Genomic DNA, 14,190 nt, shown 5'->3' on the forward strand with positions numbered 1-14,190 from the left:
TACTGTTGGTTCTACTTTAGTACCCTCTGGCAAGTGCCATTGTTTAATTTGTCATATTACTATTAAGTATTCGCAAATGTACATTTTATTTTCTTGTTCTCATTTTAAGCTTTTCAATATGTAATGGATTTCTGTATCATATGCCTTACTTAAAACAATATGCTACACATAACTATGAGTTGAATAAAGTAAAAACATTGAGTGTGATGCCTTCTCTAGTCTTGGTACTTTCTTTGTGGCCTCTTGCAAGTCTTACAGGACTTGTCAGTGCTTATGCTACAACGTGAACATCCTAAGACTCCTATGCTTTAAGGATGAAAAAGGCAACTGAGTATGTCCCAAAGTGTCTTTATTGCATTTTTTATTAGTTTTGCATAGTACTTTCATAGGAGAGCAGTAGTCAGTGAAAAATCCATTATACAGTACAATAGATTGCAGTTTTTTCAGATGCCTACTTTGTGGTTTGAGTAACTCGAAGAAATTTCAGCTCAGAAGAGTCCTTGCTCCCTGGTAGAAACCATTCAAACATGAGTGCAGACCCAGAACTCTTTTACCTACAAAGCAAGTCAGTGGTATACGTAGTCCCATTAAGAACCTGAAATGATTGTTTTTGTGTTTTTATCCTTCAATTGATTCCTCAAATGTGCAACATATTTGGCTTTCACAATAACTTCACAAAAAACAAGCAATCAACTTTTCCATATTACATTTGAGTATACTAAGGATCTTTCAAGTCAAATAACTGGAACTTGAACCATTTGGTAACTCACTTAGTGAAACTGCTTCCACATCCTGGGAAGGGCTTGTCCTTCAGAGCAGTTCCTCATGGTGCAGCCATTCCAGCATGCTGTGGATCACTTTACACCATATCCTAAGATTATAAGTAAATTCAGAACATTGTTGGAGCATATCCTGTGTATGACTTTTTAGCACAAAGATGAGAGCGTGTGTATAATTCAAGTACTGAATTTCTTTTCACCCATTTTTTGTCTGAACCAAGACTTCAGTATACAGTAATTTTAGGTTGACTACCTCCACCCTAATGACTGATTTGTAAAACCCATTTTGATTACTGTTAAAATAATTACGGGAGAACCTGCATCTGCTAGAAGACAGTGGCAGATTGAAGATTGGTCTTAGTCTTTTTCAAATCATGTTGCACATTAAAATCCAAAAACGGGGATCAGAAATCTTTCCACATTTTTCAGAAAATTTGTTCTAGGCTATTTAATTTGGGAAAGATCTAACACCCTAAACTGTGCCGCATCCAGAGGATTGTAAAAGGTTGTTGGATGGAATCATAGTTGTTCACGTCTCAGTTATTTTTCTTGTTGCTGAGATGAGATACCAGGTGACCAAAGTTAAAGGGGGAAATCACTCACGGTTTTCAGAAGTTTTAGTCCACAATCAGCTGACTTCAAGGCAGGGTGATACATAGCAGAAGGGCAACAGTTCTGCCACAGAAGACAGCAAAAGCAAGCAAGGGAAGAGAGCCAAAGATAGATAAGCCTCTTTCTGTCCCCTATATTGTATGTAATTTACCTGCCCTAGGGTGAGTGTAGAACTCACTCCTGTAATACCAGTACTGATCTTGAATCAATCACAAACTCATGACTGCATGAGGCTTTAGGGGGATATCTATACAGAAATCATAAAATTATCTTATTGTTTGAGCATTTTAAAGAGTACTTTAAAAACCACACCAAAATGAAGAGAAAGATTCAGCTCAGCTGATTTTAAGGTCGAAAAATCTGTTCTCCTAGCTCTTCTGGGGTGACTGGAGGAGACAGAAGTAGAGGTAGTCCCAGACCATTATTCAAAACTTCCTAGGAGTTTATGCTCATTTTCTGGATCTGCAAAGAATTATGAAGCATTAGCACAACACTGAATTCATAGAACCTCACAATTAAGTGCTAAAGGATACCACAAGATGCTTTTAGCTAAAATACTAACATATAAATAATGGTAGCAAATTCTTACTTAGAAGAACAATGAAAAAAATCCCAAATATTCAATAAGAGATTGAATAGGAAAATACTAAATATAAGACATACTACTGGAAGATATTAAAGAAGACTAATAAATAACAGTATATTTTATTCAGGGAAAATATAGTAGAATATGTTAAATGAGTTTTGTCAATCTTTTTTAAAATTTATTTTATTTTAAGGAGAATAAAACAGAATAAGCCAGTCAAAACAAACCAGTGTGATACAGGACTTCAAAACATTATGAAATCAACAATAGTTACCATAATGCCTTTTGATGTCTTTAAAAAGGCTGCAGATAATTTCTGACAGTGAATAGTACAGTAGAATAGTATAGAAAGAATAAAAACAAGACAATGAATATAATGAAGGACTTCAAAACAAGCCAATTGTAAATAGGAAACTGGTATCATAATATATCTTGGTATCTTTGGAACAGTTACTCCTGCCAACAGATTTGACATAATCAAAACAAAAGAGAATAAAACCTATTTTCTGAGCAAACAGTAAAAAAAGCAATAAAAACTGTATGGTTATGTGATAGCTAATAGAAGAGGAGCCTTCTTAAATCTGGGTGCTGAGGTTTTGAGAGTGCTGTGGCTGTGAGTAGCATAGACAGAGAATGGGTCACACATATCCTGGCCCGGGTCTGTGTCACCTGGCAACCTGCTGTGTGAGTTCACTGTTCTCTGTGACCCTCTGCACACTTCTCAGTTTTGCTCCTTCTTTCATTTGCACACTGTTTTCGTGTTTCATTAGAGTTCTATTCTCTTTTCTTAGGTTTTCAATGCAGTTTTAGAATTTTGCTTTGCCTCGCTATATACCGATTATTTGACTTTTATTTTCTAGTCCTGCTTTGGTTAACCTCATCTTTCCATACTTTGAAGATTTTTGCTTCTGCTTTCTTTCATTATTAATGCTTCTTTTAAAATTCTTATTTCTAGCACATTTGAAGGAAAAGTTCTCCTCTCACTCCACATAAAAATTCACAGCTTCCTAAATTTTGTTGGATTCTTTTCTTAAAATTTAACTTTTTAACATGATTGAGCTTTTGTCTGTTTGACGCTTCATACAATGTACTTTTCTCTTACTTTGTTCTGAACTTTTATCTTTAGTCTTCTTTTAGCCATCTACTTCTCTTTGGCACTCTTCTCTAACTGTCTATCTTTTCTCCTGTCTCCCATGCCCCCAGCCTCCCTTTATAAATGATTTGCAGTGTTTTGCAGGATGTTCAGCAGAGAAGTGGTGGTAATGTGGATCTTGCCCACCACAGACAGGAGCCACTGGGCGCACTCACTCCCACCACTGACTCTGCAGCTTCCCCTCCCTCCCTGTAATGTACTTCCTGGTTCAATTAAAGCTGATTTTAAAAACTCTCACCATGATACCCCAGCTTCCACACTGGCTATTTCTATTATTATGTTTGATCTTTTCATCTCCTGAAAAGTGGTTTTGCCTAAAGTCTCTTAACATCTGATCTTTATCTAAGCAGTGTACACTTCAAATCTGATTGCATACTATAAATTTTGAAATGAACCATCTAGAAAAAGAGTCTATTTACAGTGTTAACAGGTTCCATCAGAGATGAGACTTTAATAGCCCTGTACGGTAAAGCTTTTGTTTGTAGAAAACCAGGCAGTGTATAATTGTGCAATTGTCTTTTCTAAGGACTCTGCCTTCCACTTAGCCTCTGTTTTAGTTCTACACAAATGCACCACATTTTTAAGCGTCTTCTAGAGCTTTCCCCAGCTTCTTAGTTCTCACTTTAATGTTCAATGGGAATTCTTTCTGAACAACTTATTGTTTAAGTGACTATTCTAAATCTGATTGATGATAATCCTAATTTGTTAGGATTTGTACTCTACATTTTGAATTTGCCTCCAATGTTGTTACATAAAAAGTGGGTCTGTTCTCTTAGACTTTACTCCCTGTGAAAGTTCCTTTAGGAAAGATAATTGTGTCGGACTTCTCTTATGTCCAAGGGGGAGCAAATCTAAACTTGTGATTCTAGTTCAGATTCTTAGTGAGTACTAGCATTGAAATACTCCCAGGTTTCCATGAGAGAGTTTCTGCAGCTCAAAGCCAGTTTCTTATTTTTTCCTAATTTACCTCCAGTGTCTAACATGTAGACAATAATTTAAGAAATGCAATTTTTACTATTAAGTAGTGAAGTTATTGTCATTTTTCTCCTCTTATATGTATGATGTTAAATAATAACTTAATTTTGAGCTTCCTTTCTATCTTCTCTACCTTCAGAAAAATCTTAATTCCCTAGGCTAGACACAGTGTGTGTATATAGATATTACAGATCTCTTTTCAACTTTCATGTTTTTAGCAATTTCAACTTTCATGTTTTTAGGTATTACAAAAAGTTAACAAGTAGCATCATTTGAACAGCATCTTGCATAGTACATCAATTGATTTTTGCTCTGCAATAAACAACAACAACAACAACAGCAACAACAGAAGCAGTAACAAAAACCACCTCAGTGGTATACAGGAAAATGCAAGCATTTCTCATGCAACAGTGACAGTTTGGAGTGAGATGACTGCTGATTTTAGTTGTACTTCCTTACACATCTTTGGGGAAGCTAGTGGTTGCATGATCTCAAGTGAATTTTGCTTATGAAACTCAGCTCTACATATCTCTCATCTGTTGCAGGTCAGCCTTCTCTAGATGCTGGTGGATGTACAAGAAAATAAATCTCAAGTACAACTGTTTTCAAACCTTTTCTTGTTTATGTTGGTCAAAGAAAGGTCGTGGCTAAGCCCCAAAACAAGGGTCATGGCAGACAGCTACGGTCATGGTGAAAGTACACTACACAGCTATATGGAAAAGAATGTGGGAACAAGGAGGTATGAGGAGTCAAAGCCAAAAAATGAGCCAACCATACCTGGTGTGGAATCCTAGTGACCTAAGGGAAAATGAGCATGAACTCTTGGAAAATTGATGCTGGTCATATGACACCTTCTAATAGTCTGCTCGATAAGAGTTTTATTGACTTCTGGGCAGACTGGCTCTTATCTAAGCCTGTATACTATTTTTTGTTGTAATCTGGATGTATACATACATGTCAGTTGTGTGCCCAGAGAGAATGAAAGATATTGGGAAAACCCTAACTTTGAAGACTGGAAATTTGAGTTTTGCTATAGGCTTTTCTACTAATTAGAAAAGCTGTTTTACTCTACATCTGGTTTTTTAACCTAGAAGATAAGACCAAATTACATCTAAACTAAGTTTAGGTGTTTTGAAGTTTCTTTTGAACATGCCGTACTGTATCATTTAATTCACAGTTAAGCACAAAGTAAGATTGTAATATATACCGTTTCAATCTGGAATGTTCTCCAAAGGCCCATTGTTGAATCTGTGCTTTTTCATTTGGTGCTATTGGGAGGTAGTGGAAGTTTTAAGAGATGAAGCTATTAGAAGGAAATTAGGTCACTGGGTTCATGCCACTGAAGGAAATCTTGCCATCTTTTCCCTTCTTGTCTCTTTCTTTGTTTCCTGCTGCCATGGTATGAGCAGCTCCTTGGCTACATGATCCTACAATGGTGTGCTAAGCTGCCACAGGTCCAACCCTACAAGGCTTTGAAATCATGAACTATTTCGTCCTTTTAAACTGAATATCTCAAATATTTTGTTCACCATAATAAAATTTGCCTGTCATGATTGTTAAATCATTATTTTAAATAAATAGTCAAATCTATGCAGCCAAAAATTATTCATATGTTAGCCTGCATGAGAAGGTAGGGTTGAAAAATATTCAGGAATAAAGTTACTCTGTGGAAGACTGAGCTGACTCAGTAACATTACAATTAGTTCAGGTTCTTACAACCAAATTGCAATCCATTAACTCGAAGGTAATAAATATCTCATTATATTTATTAAGTGAGATTGCTTATCTTTAATTGTTGAAAACTGGGTATTACAAATCAAATACAAGGCATAGCAAAACGACCACCGTGGAGGACATCACAGAGTTACAAGGAGGAGTGTGCCTATTGTGAGATATTGTAGAGAGAAATGCTGCTATATTTTCAAAAAGTTGAAAAAAATTACAGCCTTCCTTGATATAGTTTCAGCAATTTATAAGTTCCCTGGGTTTTTTGACTCAGTACTGCTGTCCATAGAGTAGAGAAAGTCCGTATGCCATGGTCTGTGCTTTATTGACAGTATGCATCTCTCTCAACTGCACACTCTGGCAGGGGAACTATTGTCATTTTACTCCAGGTGAGATTGGTGGGCCTTGTTTCAGTATTGGAAGGTCTCATCTCAAACTATTACTGCTTGGATTTTCTCCTTGCTCTCTTAACAGGCTACACACTATTTTTGATTGTTCAGGTAAATATGATGTGTGCAGCAAACGAGTCGTGACTTCTTATCTATAAGCAGAAGCTGCCTGATAAACAGCAGGGCTGAATAATTTATAAGGTGGCAGTATGGAAAGTGGCATTTCACACTTCTTCCCATGTAAAATGTCACATGAATTCCAAGCAGGTTAAGCAGTTTAGTGGAAAACAGAAATATATAATCAAGCACCATAAAGGAAAGAGTGGCTCTATATTGTTATAATTATGATTTTAGTCAAGACAAATTCTGATCTAAATATTGTTCACTTATGATTAAATGTGAAAGCAAATTGCAATTTTTCAAATCAATGCTAAGAAATAATTTTATACACTTGGAAATAGCATCAATAAGGCAAATAGGCTTAAGTTTTCTTCCACTCAATTTCAGTCAATTTATAGTAAATGAATCCTGAAAAACTGAATTTTTCATTTTCTAATATGCGTCAAGCCTGCCATCTAAAGAGAACCAAAATGGGGTTTGATATATTATTATGCATCATATTGCATAGTTAACATTAGCCCCTTAATCAGGAAATCTAATTACTAGTTCTTTATTACTAAAAATAGTAAGATAACTGAAACCAAAGATATCAAATTATTGAAAGTAAGGCTGCATTATTATTTTATTTGATAATTAATATTTAGTAAGTTGACACTTTGGAAAGCTAAAAATTCAGTTCCCTTATTGAAGACTTAAAGTTATTACTTAATTTGGCTTATGGTAATGTATCATTTTACAAGAACCTTTCAGAAATCTATATTCAAATAAATCCATTCATTATATAATTTTATATGTGAAAAACTATGAGAAGGATACAGAAGATGGAAATACATTGAGTCATTGCTATTGTTTTAGTTTTCATCATTCAGTCTGGGTGAACATCATAAATAAAGAAATGAGATCTGTTTGGTGTTAACTACTGATCATAGGAGTGAGAGAGAAAAGAGATCAGTTATCTCCAGAAATGTCTTGGAAGACTTCATAAATGACCTGAAAGTTTGTAGTTTTTCTTGTCCTTTCACTTTCCTACTCCAGTCTATTATTTCTAGATGATTCTACTGGTCAAGTAAGTCTTCTGCTTTCATATCCTCTTCTCCACAACCACCACCTTGAACTGTAGCAGTATCTTTCTAACACCAGTCAGATATTCCTAATGCAACCTAAATACACCTTCTTGGGCTGTCTTCCTAAATATCTCCCTGTTGTACAAAGAGCACCATTCTGTCCACTCGTTAGCCCAAAATACAAAGTCCTTTTTGAAAGACGACATACATGTAAAGTCCACATTCGCACCAGTAAGGGATCATGCCAGGACTGGTGTTTCCAAAACTCATATGCTTAAGCAATATATCATATTTGTACTTGTCTGTCTCATGCCAGACTGTATGATCCTTGAAGGCAGCAACTAAACTGTATCTTCCTCATGTTTGTGTCATTGGTTCCATGCCCTCTTAAGATACTCTATGATCATCCATTAAATAACTTTGGAAAACTTATAGTTTGAAGGTGAACACTTCCATCAGGAAAACAGAACCTATACCAAGATTATCAAAAGGGGATGTTTAATAGGGAGGTGTAGTTTCAAAAATGTGGGAACCACGAACCCTAAACTGATACAAAAAACAGAGAAGGCCAGCCGGGGTAGCTCAGTGAAACAGTATCTCAAGATAACAAATAAAAAGGCCTGCGGATGCAGCTCAGCTGCCTCTGAGTTCCATCCCCAGGACTGGAAACATAAGTGTCATTGTAGAAACCAGGAGAAGTGGGAGGGAAATAATGGATATTTTTAAAATCAGAGCAAACTCCGCAAAATGACAGAGTTATATACTTCAGTGGATAACAGTATTTAAGACACGACTAAAAATAAATACAATGCATGAAGGGTAAAATTAAGAAACTGTTCAGGTTAGAGATATACAAATATGTGTTTAGAAGAATATGGACAAATATTTCAATACATAAGATGAGATCAATTTTGATGACATCTTTTAACCCAGACAGAAATGATAACAAAAGATGTTACTGAACAATTAGAAGTAGAAAGCATTTAGTATGATCTTTTTCCTTTTTGTGGTTCTGGGGCCTGAGCAGGGCCTTCACTTTGAGCTATATCTTCAGATGCTTTTTATTTCCTATTTTATACAGGTATTGCTAAGTCACTAAGTACATTGGCAGGCTGGGTTTCAATTTACAATCTTTCTGTCCCAGGCTTCCAGAGTGCTGGGATTATAGGTGGGCACCACCATACCTGGGTAACTGTATTTATAATATGAACAGACATAAACATATTACTGCTACAATATACAAAAGAGGTAAATTAAAATAGTTGCTAAGACTAGATTAAAATACAAGAATCAAATAACAGACAGATGTGATATTACGCAACTTTATCCTACAGAAATATTTTCTCTACACACTTGATAATACATTTCACTTGGTGCTTCTGTTCATCATGTAGATCTGCATCTAGTGGTTAACCAAATAAGCAATTTGAAATCTATACTATTAGTAGTTCTCAGGGTAGTTTTTATAAGACAAATATGAGAAATGCTGCCCAAAGTGTTTAATTGTGAAAATTACTCACTTTCAAAAGTGCTCACTATGTATCACTGAGGATGACTACATAACTTGTACGGCACAGTACAAAGTGAAGTGTGAGGTTCCTCACCCAGCAGTATGCTGGTAGTGATACTAAAATATGGAGGTTCTTACCTTCTTCAGTCTCTTCTGCTGAGTCACGGTATTTTAAATTTCCTCTTTTATATTGCTATAAGTAAAAGATTTAAAAGTGCAAAATACTTTCATGGATGTGCCACTTAGCTTCATACATGCAATGCCAAGTTTAAAAGTTAATAGGCAAATTAACTTTTTGTGGGATTACTGATACTGGATTGCCAATATTTCACAGGTTTCTGTTAGGCTAGTGGGAATATTGCACAATGTTAATTTAACTGTTTCACTTCATTGTTTGTTAAGAATTCCACCAATACTCCATGTTTGACTTGCTTATGAGTAGGATAAGGCTGATCTCTGTTGCCCTATCGTTTCCTTCCAACATAAAGGTTTGCTGTGACTATGAGGGCTTCCTTGGATATTCATGATTCTTAGAATACGGTTGCTTCTGCTGTATTGGAAACAAATATTTCTCCAGGTTGTTAGTCACTTGCTTTGCATCTCTGCTTATGGATAATCATAGCATGTTACCTTGTGCTTAATATTATGTCTGTCCTAGCTCTCAATCATCAGAATGCTGAGCTCGGGGAACACTGCCAACATCATGTGCAAATGGAAAAGGAAGGAATGGCAGACAGCATGGCGAGTCTGTCCCCTACTCACATGTGAGCTCCATTGTCCCAATTATATTTCACTTCCAAATTACAAATTCAAAGATATCGATACTCTGAGGAAGAGACTCTAAGAAACCCAAGGCTAATTTTGTATCATTATGATATAAATTCTAGCAATACTATTGTTCGCTGATTAGAATGACATTGGACTGGTTTCTTGAGTTCAATTTCAGCATATGTAGAGATGGGGACAGCTATCACAAAGAGAATGAGAGATGCAATGGTAGTTATTATTGTCTTCCCTAATTTGGAACTTGAGGACCTAAAAACCTTCATCATCCTGTAATGATTTGATTAGTTCTATAATATGCAATAAGTATATAAAGTGGGTGAAGATGGGGACAACTATTTGTAAGAAACTAGAGACAGTTAGATAGACAGTGAAGATCTCCAGTGGACTTGCTTTGAAATCTGTATTTCTTTAAATTGTTTTTTTTTTTAACTGTTTTGTTCTGTTTTGATATGTTTAATCTTACCCTCTTTGAGATGTAAAACAAATGTGTAGGACTGATAACCATATTACTGAGCTTTTGTTCGACCATAGAGCAGAACGGTTTGTAGTGTCACTTTTTGAATGTCATTCTAAATACTTTAATTCTATAACCTAAACAGCTATTTCTAAGATGACAATGTGTAACTTATCAACCAGCAATTTCTTACCGTTTGTTTTTCTGTAATTTTGTATTATTTCTACCCTTATTTTATCTCCATGTATTTTTTTTTTGTTTCCTTTTCTTTAAAAAACAAAAGAATATAAGAGGGCTACAGCAGAACTTTACCCCAAACGTGGCCTTTCTGTGTGCGGGCACAGGTGCCACAGAGCTGCCTTACGTGCTGCCCTTTGAGTTTTCATTAGTATCTCTTGTTTCACAAAATAATGTTTGAAGAAGGTGTGAGATGAATTAACCAGCTTTTAGGTCACTCACACGGACAGTGACAGATCTGAGACTGGAATGAGCCCATTGGTTTACAAAGACCACAGAATCTGCTTCCTTAATGTACTTCTTTTGGACTGTCAGTTGTAATATTTGCACATTTCTGAAGACGGATATGAGTGTCCCTAGGAACACTCTTGTAGTGGCACTTGTGTAATTCAATCTCTAATTTGCAAAGTAAACCACTCCTCTGAACTAAGGTGTGAGAACAAAAGTAACTTAGTTGATAAGGCACATTTTCTATGTGTACGGAACTTGATCATCTTTGAGAAACTAAAATTGTCCTTAGGAGAAAGTTGTCCTCTTCCACCTCTTTTGACCTTTCTTCACAGCCTTTATTGCTCTAACTTGACCCTTTGCTTTGAGAAGCTGCTTTTACTAGTTTCTTTCTTTCTTTTGTCATTAATTGCTTGGTAGCTACATTGTTTATATTTTTATGTCCACCCACATTGTTCTGCTTTGGAAATCTTTGGCTGATTGAACTGATTCATCAAATTTAGCCTGGAAGGGTGTTCTCCAGAAGAGATTAAATGAGGATGAAGCCTGGCTGGAATTTACCAAGCATCTAGTGGATTATGCCCCTTTCAGGGAACTCTGTGAGGCTTTTGTGTGGTGATTACCCAGAGATAAAGAATTTCCCTGCTTATTTAAAACATTTTAAGATATGAGAAAGTGCTCAGAACATACTTTATTAAGGAGGCATTTGGGGTAATTTGGGTTGGCTATGGGGAAGAAGTAAACAGTCACAGCTCTCAGCAGCTTCTGAGCAAAACTTTCTTAGGATAGAGAACATATCTTGAAACAAATGTGGTATATTAGTATACCTCCAGTACATAATTAATTATAATATTGTAAATGGCTGTGGAGGGCAGCCTGAGGCACCAAGGCTTTTGAAAAACAGATTTTGCATATCCCCTGAATGGCATAATAACTAGTCTCTCAAAATATTAGTCTCAGAGGAATCATTCCACGCATACTTTGCTCTTTGTAATTATGACTGAAACTTCTACACTGATGAGTTTCTTTTAATTTGTAAATATCTTGAGATCATGAGCCAGGTTACTTTATTTATTATGAAAGTTCACATGATCTGCTAGTTAATTGACTTACTTGCGATGGTTAGCAGCTATAGACTGCGATCCTAGCCCTATAAATAAATACATTACTGCATTCTCTGGGGCAGGAAAAATAAATTATTTTAGGTCTATGTTGTTCCCATGTACTGTAAGCAAAACATATTTGGAAATGATGGCTTGGAGAAGAGGCCTACAAAAAGCCCACAATGACCTTGAAAATGGCAACTAATATCTTGGTTAATCTGGGTATAAGATTTTAGAAAGAGGAGATTGCCAGTTTCAAATCCATACAGTCCCAGAACAAGTAGGGGTGGTTGGCATCACTTTACTCACATTTTTAAAATCACACTGCAGTTGGAAAGATAAGTTTACATATAAAATGAGAAATTTAAAAAGTTCTTTCAGTCATGAAAAAAAAAAAAAAAAAAAAAAAACAGGTGATTATTTCAACTGAAGGGATTCTGAACCTGTCTGTGAAAATTCTTGCTATACTTGAGGTCTGGAAGGGAATTAAATGTAAGATGGACATTTGAGTAAGATGAATCTCGATAGAGTCCAGGCATTTCTTTCCTCTTCTAGATTTGCTTTGAAATGGTCAATATGATAAAAAAAAAAAAAAAATAGGGGAAGAAATGTCACTATTCCTGGAAACTAGGGAACAGAGCCAGCCGTCAGAGAGAAAGTGCAAAGAATTTCTGCTGGTTAGGGAACCACTGGGGCCAAGTGGACGGCAAGCAGAGAACGCTGTTTCACAGCGTCCCCTTCTTAGAAGATGGTACACATGTGGCGGTTAGAGGCAGATCCTGTTGGCGGTGGTGAAGGACAAGGGTGAAGGATTGAGGAAGGGCAGAATCAGTAGCTAGAGATCAAGACACTGCTCCCAGGAGATAACCAAGGATGTTCAGAGCTTCCAGTGCTGTTCCAAATTGAGAGCAGTGTGCCTGTCCTTGGTTGGCCCAGCAGTTTCCTCCTGAACTAGCAGCTTCCTAAAGGAGAAGCCCTCCCCTGGGTACCTGTCCTGCTCACCTCTCCTAGAGAGGAGGACAAGGGCAAATGCGAACAAGCTATCCTGTAAGCCACATGGAGAAGAATCCTAACCGAGTTTGTCTTAACTGCCCAACAGTTATGATTGTCCCATCTCTTGTCGCATTTTGTTACCACAAAAGTGGTCAAGCAAATTTAAAATAAAGCATCATCATCAGTATCAACAGATCTCTCCAGCTTAAAGTCTGAGAGTTTTCTAACGACAAACAGAGGGACAGCAGAGAGACAGGAGGCAAATCCTCCCACTCCCTTTACAGCACACAGGAAGAAAGGAGAGCCTTCTCCCCGCCCCAAGGGGTGTAAACAGGAACGTCCAATGGGAGGCCCAGGAGTAGATTTTATAGTTCTAAATAAGGAGAGGGACCTGGGGCTTGACATCTAGGGAAAGGGCTAGTTTTGAACAGATTTACTATAGGAAATAAATTATATGGGGACCATACTGCTTTATTATCTCAATACAATACAGTGCAAGGCAAGAGTGGCTTTTTATTTAAGAAAGGAAAGATGGTATGAAATCTTATGAGACTGAGGAAAATAAAAGTGATCTAAGAGTTATAAAAGTAAAAGGAAGCTAATGGAAGTGAAATAATTAAAGAAAAATTAGTGAACAGGGAAATGACACAAACAAGGGAAATGAAGTGGACAGCGCAGATTTGAGTGTAACGTACATGTAATTGGTAAGTTGGAAAGAAACTACAGCAAAAAGAATTCTTGACAATACAGCTTTCTGAGCTGATGGTACGCTCAACTTCATATAAAATGAGCTCTATAAGTACCTGTCAAAGTTATGAAACCTGCAAAATGTTATGAAAAGAGACCAGAATCTACATTTTCCTCACACATTTGGAATTTCAACTATAAAAATTTAAAAATGCCAGAAAGAATACTGATAGAGTTCTGTACAGGCTGTGATCAAAAAATAAATAGTATAAAAATGAATAACTTGGCTATCTACTAATCAAAACAAAATATTCAAGATAAAGACAAAGTTTACCATATGGCTCATTGCAATTTTATGATATGCCTAGGAATGAATTTAAGCAGGATATAAGCCTGCTTTAATATACGCCTATATGTGGATCGTTATCTATAATGTAAAACTTCACTGAGCGCTGTGAATGAAGGGTGTGTTAGATGAAGAGCCAGTGCTTACTTTTGGGTGTAAAGACCCAGTATCGTATAAATATCAGTTTCCCAAACTTAATCCAATTCCATGTGAAAGTTTGGTAGAAGTTTTTTGGAAGTTGGCAAAATTGATCTAAATTATGGAACCATTTAGATGGAAAGTAACAAAAATAGTTTGAAGAAGAAGAAGAATGAGAAGTGAGTTTTCTACTGGATTTTAAAAATGAGTAACAGAGAAGATTACACAGAAATCATTAAGTATAAACAGATAAAATAAAAACAAGAATAAACAGATGTTTGTAGTATACAATCCTGTGGATATTA

Source organism: Cavia porcellus, unplaced genomic scaffold (assembly GCF_034190915.1).
Source record: "Cavia porcellus strain 051 isolate PalLab524CR breed Dunkin Hartley unplaced genomic scaffold, mCavPor4.1 scaffold_20, whole genome shotgun sequence".
Classification (NCBI taxonomy): domain Eukaryota; kingdom Metazoa; phylum Chordata; class Mammalia; order Rodentia; family Caviidae; genus Cavia; species Cavia porcellus.